Raw genomic sequence first — 8,469 nt, 5'->3', positions numbered from 1 at the left:
GCTAGAGCTTTCAGGTTCCTTACTAGTTGTTTGCATTTTCTTTCCTCGGGCATCAGTTACTAATAATAATGCTTTACTATGCCCTTTGAATTCCGTTAGACCAAGCTTACACAAAAATTAAAAAAAAAACTACACACATTTTTTCACTTTATAGAAGCCTGATATTGAATCTGATGTATCTCTGTAATTTCGGATCATCCAATTCTGAAATTACTACCTTTATTAGTCTTCTGCGTCCTCTTTCCAATGCCACAAGTCTGAGCCAAATTAGATTCTCCAAGGAAGAGTTATGTGAAATCTCCCACAGTGACTTGTTTTTAGACTAGTTCAGTAGAGCGAACTTGTACGACGTGCCACGAGTCACTGTTTCAACCTTTGAATCTGAAACACACACACAAGAAACTACAGTCCGTCCTCTTTCTGTACCTTCTCACGAAATTTCAATCCGATCCCCAGAGAGAAAGTTATGACTCTTTTCCGTAGGTCACCTGTTTTGAATGTAATTCAGGAGTCTGCAAAAAGACCAACTTCCTCAGATCATATCTCCGCAAATATCGCGCGAAAAGATCTGTTTGGAGCAGCGAAACCCTAGAATCCAAAGCTCTGATATCAAATGTTATGAAACCAGCTCAAGAAAAGATAGAAAAGATAGATCAACGCCTTAGAATTCAGCCTCTTCGAGGGGGCAACCTCCTTTACATTACATAAATGAACAATTCTTGGATGATACAAATGACAAAACCTCCTTTCTATATATAGGAGTCTAGGGAGTCACAATATAATCCAGCCGACCTAACAATAATAATATAAAGCCACAAAAATAACAATTGAGGGATTCTATGGGGCACAGAAATAACAATATGGGGGTAATAGGGGCACAACAATATAAATAAGGGGTATAACTACAATAGTAATGGGGTAATCACTAGTATTATAGGGACCCAACAGTCTACCACAGGTCCAAGCGAAACCCCTCAGCAACAAAGGCATCCCCGTGAAGCCAAAATAGCTCTGATACCAAATGTAGGTTTTAACTCCATACAGAAATTACTTGCATATGAATTCTAAAACACATAAAATAAACAATGCGAGAGCATAACACATAAAATACATATACACAGAGATTTTCCCCTGGATCCAAAAACTGGGACTACCAGCTTGATTTTTCATTATGTTCCTTTCAATGTTACAATACATATTTATACATGCTGAAGAATCCAATACCATGGACCGAAAACCATTGTGTCAAAAACCATGTACGAAAACCATGCACAAAACCATAGGTAGGTCCGCCCAACCTAATATAGGGTCCAAAAAAAATTTCCCCAAGGCGCTACCCCGGACCCCGTAGAGGGGGGCTACCCGCCCCCCTCTAAACCCCCATAAACTACGTGGACTAGTCGTGGAAAGAATATAACACAACCCAACATTTCTTTAAGCATAAAGGAGGAGGAGACACAAAGCCATGATTTCAGTGAACTTTGGCATAGAAGACTTGGCCATTTGCATCATGGTGCTCAGAAGATCATGCAACAAATAACCACAGGACTCTCCAAAGGAGCACTTGAGCAATAGGATGTATGCAAAGAATGTACCTTGGGTAAGTACAAAAATCCACATTCCATGATCGGGACAAAAAAGCACATAAAGTCTTTGAAAGGATCCACTCTAATGTTTGTGGGCCTTTCTCAACAGCCTCCACTGTCAAGCATAAATATTTTGTCATTTTTATTGATGACTTCTCATGGAACTATTGGATGTTCTTCATCCGGAAGAAGGTTGAGACATTCCCCAAGTTCGTATAATTCAAGGCATTGGTTGAGAAAGAAACAAGAAAGAAGGTGAAGGCTCTCGGGAGTGATAATGGAGGTGAGTACGTGTAGAATGAATTCAAAAAAAAAATTGCAAAAGAAGGCATTCGACAAGATTTGACAACACCCCACAACCCACAGCAAAATGGGGTGGCTGAGAGAAAGAATCATAACATTGTGGGAGCAGTGAGGGAAATGTTGCATGATCAAGGCCTACCTCTCAATTTATGGGATAAGGCATGCAACACAACAGTCTATTTGTAGAACCAGAGTCTTTATCAAATTTTGGGCATGATTACACTAGACGAGGCTTTCTTAGGGAGAAATTTCGATGTGTCGCACTTTAGGATTTTTGGAGCATCTATTTACTGCCATGTCTCTAAAGAATCAAGGAAGAAGCTATAGCTAATAACAAAATTGGGGGTATTTGTAGGTTACACAGAAACTCCACAAAAATACTGTGTGTAGGCTTGTCATCCTTCAGAATGACAGTTGTCCAAAGGGATGTAAAATTTGACGAAGATAAAGCCATTTGGTGCTCTCTTGAGAGGGAGATTCAGATCCCACCAGAAGAGGAGATTTTAGCTCTTAAGGAGAAACTTGAAGAAGTTGTGGAGCAACCAAAAGTTGTGGAGCATACAGTGGAAACAGCCACTCAAGCAAAACCATCCAAAGAAGGCATAAAAATGACCAGGGAAGCTGAGAGACTTGTGTAGGATGTGAGGGAGAATGTGGGTGCTCCTTCAAATCAACGCAGGCAGGGAAGGTCACCAGATCGGTACACTAGCTACATGGCTCTAATGACTGAGCTTGTAGAGACTGATTCATCCTCTTTCGAGGAACCAGTAGAAAAACTTATATGGGTTGATGCAATGGTGGAGGAATATGAATCCATTGTAAAGAATAGTGTTTGGGAAGTAGTCCCAAGACTAGTAGACAAATCAGTTATGGGTTCAAGATGGATCTTCAAGGTAAACCATGTAGCGATGAAAGCATAGAAAAATACAAGGCCAGATTTGTGGCCAACGGGTACTCTCAAGTTGAGGGGATTGACCATGAGGAGACCTTTTGTCCTGTAGCAATGTACTCATCCATTAGATCAATTCTTGATCTGGCTACACAGATGGGGTGGAAGATCATCTAGATGGATGTAAAAACAACATTCCTAAATGGAGTTATTGAGGAGGAGGTGTATATCAAGCAACCAGAAATCTTTGAGACTTTTGATCGGGAGTCTCATGTGTTTAGACTCAAGTGAGCATTGTATGGTCTCAAGCAAGCACCCTGTGCTTAGTATGCCAAGATCGATAACTATCTCACTAGTTTGGACTTCACCAAAAGTGAAGCGGATGCAAACCTCTATCATATCTTGGTAGAAGGTAAATTGTTGCTTATTGTCTTATATGTTGATGATTTGATTTTAACTGGTGATGAATAGCATATCAGATATTGCAAGGAGGACCTTGCAAGAGAGTTTTAAATGAAGGACATGGGTCTCATGCACTACTTCATCGGATTGGAAGTATGGCAAGACGATGGGAACTGTTTGTCTCTAAGGGAAAGTATGCCAACAAGATACTTCAAAGGTTCCGCATGGACAGTTGCAAACCCATGGATACACCTCTAGCAACCAACTTGAGGAAAGAGGATGCCACTTCAAGTGAAGAAGTGGAAGCTACTATTTAGTGGCAGTTGGTGGCTTCATGTTGTATCAGCTGCAACACCCTCCATAATTTTGGCATGTACTCAAATTTCGGAGCCTAATGATCCGAATAGAAAATGGCATCAACCCATGGTGTTCATCCACCCATGTTATTCATCCACCCATGGTATTGTAAGTGGCATCCACCCATGGTATTGTAATTGGAATCCACCCATGGTATTCATTCACCCATGGTATTGTGACATCCACCCACGATATTCATTCACCCATGGAATTTACCCATAGTATTGTAACCGAAAAAGGCTACAAGTAACAAGTCGCATTTTGTAAAAGGAGAGATTGTCCACCACAATGTAGCTTTTACAGTTATTCTCCGAAAGTTTCTTTGTGGTTTTATTTACTGTGTTCTCTCATTTTCTTTCTAGCATTGCAATTTTTCAAATATGGCATCAATAATTGTATAAACATGAAAACCAAGAATTCTTGGCAGCCTATATTTTCTTTTAATTTCCTTATTCTTGTCTCATCTCTTTTATTCCTCTTTTGCAGAAATAAGATAGCTACAGAATTGTCAATAATCTATAGCTCTCATGAAATTCCACAGCTGACTTGATAGATTACAGCCAAAGAAAATGAAGATCATGGCCTAAGCAACATGAATGGAGATCATGGCCTAAGAGACCTGAATGGAGATCACAACCAAAGCAACCTGAGCAACCTACAAAAAGAGAAAATTAGTAAGGCAGAATAAAAGGTATGTAAATATTAGTTAAATAATAAAGGAAAAACATTGAGTTATGATATAAATAGATGATTATTTGTAAATGACCATTGTTGTTGCCATTTCACATAATCATTATCCTTGTCATGACATGACATTGGTTCTTATGATCCAATTTACAATTTCTAATAATCATATCTTGTTATAATATTTGTATGAGTCATTACACCTTTCCATCATTTGAATTTACTCCATTTCCTCCATATATCATCCCATTTCTCACGTACACTATCCCATTTCTTTTTCATTATATCCCACTTCATTTGGCTCTATTTCATTTTTCTTTGGTGAAAACATCTCAACTGCTACCAAAAGTTTGTTCCCGTCCTTGCTACACTCCATAATCCTATCAAAAAAAGAAATTAAGGGCTAAAGCTTCTTCAGTATGGGAGTTATTGTGTTTTTTGAGCCGAATGAGACCAAGTTTCTTCAAGCCAATCCATAGGTGAAGCAACAATTGCAGCAGGCACGATGTTTACAGTTCTTTGAGAAGTTTGACAAGCATGAGAAGGAGGTCACAAAGTCATTTGCTCATGCCTATGATGGGATAGAAGTAGAAATTGGATATATTAGGTTGGTATTGACAAAGTCGTTCGTGGAAGAAGCTACAAGATTGCCAAGAAACGGGGAAAGTTGGTTTAAAAACCGGAAAATCAAAGAGAAAGATTGGGAAATCTTCCTTAAAAACCCAGGTATGGACATCTCCATTTTTAAGAAAGGAATTCCAGTAACAACTTTAAAAAGTAAATGGAGAAATTTATTGTTAATCATTCAGAAGTTTATAACCTGTGAGGGTAGGTTTGGGAATATGTTCTTCTATCATGCTCAGTTGATGATGCATTTTATTGATGGCAACAAAATCAATTTGCCATATTTCCTGCTCTATAGTTTAAGAAAAATGGTCGCTAATATCCAAAGGAAAATATAGTCTATTAACAGTGCTTTGTATCATCACAGGTTAGTAAAAAAATTAATTGAAGCTCATTTTAGGAGTAAAGGGGATAATTGGGAGGATTTTCTAGTTCGAAACCGTTTTAAAGAAGTTGGACAAGATGGATCTAGTTCCAAAATAAGAAGAAGTCATTGGAAAATTCCCTCAAACCCTAAGCTTCAAAACGAAGTACATGCACAAGAAATACCACAAGATGAGCACACACAGAAAGATTTTGATGATGAAACCCCTCTTGCAAATGTTTTAGAGAGTCTTAGAAAGAAGAAATCTGTTAGTACACATGAAGGTCCATCAAAAGAAAGAATAGAGCAAGACAAAATTAGCAAGAGAAAGTGTGCTCTCACTGCTGAAAAACCATCAAGAAGAAGTGCACGACTTATGAAATCGGCCATTAAACAGTCTCCAAGTTTTGTTGATTTAGAAGAAGAAGAAGCAGAGAGAATACCATCACCAATTGCAAGTCCAACAAGACCCTAGAAATCGACCATGTTCAACAGGAAATCTATGATTATATAGAATCTCTTGAACAGAAAGCCCAAGGAAAAGCTATTAATTTATCCTCAATTCAAGAAGAAATTTTGAGTGAAGAAGTTCATTTCAGCCCTCCAGAAGAATCCAAAAATTAAAATTCTCTTAAACAGGAAATTTATGAACTAGAAGTGTTAAGCAAATTTCTGAAGCAAGAACATGAATCAATGAAGGTACAAAATGACATTCAAAGGACTCAAAATGATAATATTCTCTTACATTTTGCCACTAGTACAAGAAAAACGATAATTTAAAGGCTAAAAATAAACTTCTCAAAAGTAAATCAAGGGTTTGCAATGTAGTATTTTAATGAAGAAACCAAAGATGGCAACCAGAACCAGAACAATAAAAACAAAGAATACTAATTTACATGTTCTTGCTCACACCTTGGAGGTAGCTCAGTGACAGAGTGGGTCTTGAAATTTTGTGCATGAGGACATGCAATATCTTCTGTGTGGGGTAATGTTGAAGACCAAAATTGTTCCTTTTTTACACCTTCCTTAAACTCCATTCACTCCATTTCCTTCCTTTTTGACAATAATAATCTCAATAAAGTGTTAGCTTGCAAGGTTATTGGAAAAAACATATACTTAATTATCTTGTATTCATAGTTTCATTGTTTCCTTATTATTTGATTTAATATTTGCATAAGCTACCGAATTGCATCAATTCTGCAACTAATGATCGATTCAACAGCTTACTTGAAGAATTTGTAGGTTCCAAAACACCAGTTGAGGAACGAAATGTATGGACAAGTAGTTGAGAATGGAAACAACAATATCCACCTATCTCCATGATCCAGCAAGATGATAAGGATGATGTATGAGCAGGTCAACGTGGAAGTCAACCGAGCGGAAGAGGAGCCAAAGACAAATCAGGGGAGCGAGGAGATGTATGATAAGGATGAAGCTGATATTTTGCCTCATGATTTGTTTCTCCGATAGAAAATCATGAAGAATCGATATTTCATGTTATCTTATGTTATTTTTAGAGTTATGTCAAGTAGGATAGGCTTAGCAATCTCCAAACAATTTAATGAAGGAGATTATAAAACCTTCCCCTCGACACAATGATGATATACACATAATGGTTATTATTTTGAATACTCTTTGTAATTATTAAAGCAAGCTTGTTGTTCCTTTGTGTTGTGTGCGTGATTAATCTATGTTGATCGTTGCATACCTAGAACTCATAGGAAGGCCCCTTGGGAGCTGTAAGGTTTCATTTCATTTCTAGTTAATATTTCAGTTTTGAAGCATTAGATTATCATAGTTAATCTTTCAGTTTTGATTTTCAGTAAATGCTTGTGACGGTGAGGATAGAATTTATAACAGAGTTTATTGAAGATTTCTTTCATAGATCTAATCATTTCATTGTGTGAAGGATGAAGAAAATAAATCAAAAGGGATATATTATGCACAGATAAATTTTGATCAATTAGAAGTATAATTTTCAAGACTTTATCAGTGTGATTTAGATTTACTAGTGTGATATTTTATTTCGGCACTTAAGATTTAGTTTCATTTCTGTCAATGAGAAGTAGATCTATATTTTTTGGTGTGATATTTATTTCTGCAATTTTAGATTAGCTTTCTTTTCTGCAAGTGTAAAGAGAATTTAGATTTGATTTTGTTATTTACTTCTGCACTTCAAGTTAAGCTTTATTTATGTCAGTGTGATATTTTCCTTTCTTGCAAGAGTGACAATTTCTTAGATAAAACATGTGCATGAAAACATCTTAATCCAATTTGAAAATTTACTCACCTAATAAAAAATTCTAGCACAACTAGTGCACATACACATGATCAGTTACAAGCCCTCGTTGATCATTTATGCAATAATTTAAATTCAATTAAATTACCAAACATGGGTCATGCTAATCTTCTTTGTATCATTCCAATCTTATCATATATCTCTGAAGAGACATACCAATACATTAGCAAAAATAAAATATTCTTATCTTTTTATTGCTAGTAAGATATTGTTTTAATGATAACTATTGATCGGAATGGTTGTTTAATGTGTTATAATCAAAATTTCTTAATTTATAGAAATTTGAAAAATGGATTAAGTTGTACATAGAAATATTAGATAATTTGTTTGCTTGATTTGGACCATTCCAATAATCTTTTCAGTTGTGGTTTACCTTGTCATTAGACCTCTTAAAAATTAGTTATTTGAACGATGGTTCATTATGTTCTTAAAACTTCTCCTTTTTCATAAAAGTTAAAAAACTATATTAGGTTGTATGTAGCACCAACAATAGAAGTAAATCTTAAATCTTGCACTAAAATAAGCACCAAAACCAACTAAGAGATATACTCTAGAAATAATATATAATTAATTAGTTTGTTTGAAATTTAAAAAGTGTATTCGGTTTTAAGTGGAAATTAATATATAATTAGTTTGTTTACTTGAATTGGACCATTGCAATTATATTTGTCAATTGTGACTAAACAAATAGTTCTAACTCTTAAAATCAACCATTTAAATTGTGGGTAAATCTATTCATGTAATGCTTATTCCATTGAAATTAAATAAATGCACTAGGTTAGATGTATAAACTAGGCATATCATTAATTCATTCACTTGAATGGGACCATTGTAACAATGTTTTTTATTGCTATTTAACTCCTTGTAAAATTTACTTTGTTACAAATGAAAAAAAATCATAATATATACTAACATTGTTTTTTTAATGTTTTGAAGTGTTATGCTTTGATGTTCTTGAGTA

At 35.7% G+C, this 8,469-nt stretch overlaps 1 pseudogene; it reads right to left on the bottom strand.

The window, feature by feature from the left end:
• Positions 1-7,567: 7,567 nt before the first annotated feature.
• On the bottom strand, positions 7,568-7,660 carry LOC149232778 (U6 spliceosomal RNA; annotated as a pseudogene).
• Positions 7,661-8,469: the final 809 nt, after the last annotated feature.

This window comes from Pinus tabuliformis, chromosome J (genome assembly GCF_031772625.1).
Source record: "Pinus tabuliformis cultivar Carrire ecotype Pingquan chromosome J, CPIR1, whole genome shotgun sequence".
Lineage (NCBI taxonomy): Eukaryota > Viridiplantae > Streptophyta > Pinopsida > Pinales > Pinaceae > Pinus > Pinus tabuliformis.
The sequence above is the reverse complement of the archived record's forward strand: the minus strand, read 5'-3'. Positions and strand labels throughout refer to the sequence as shown.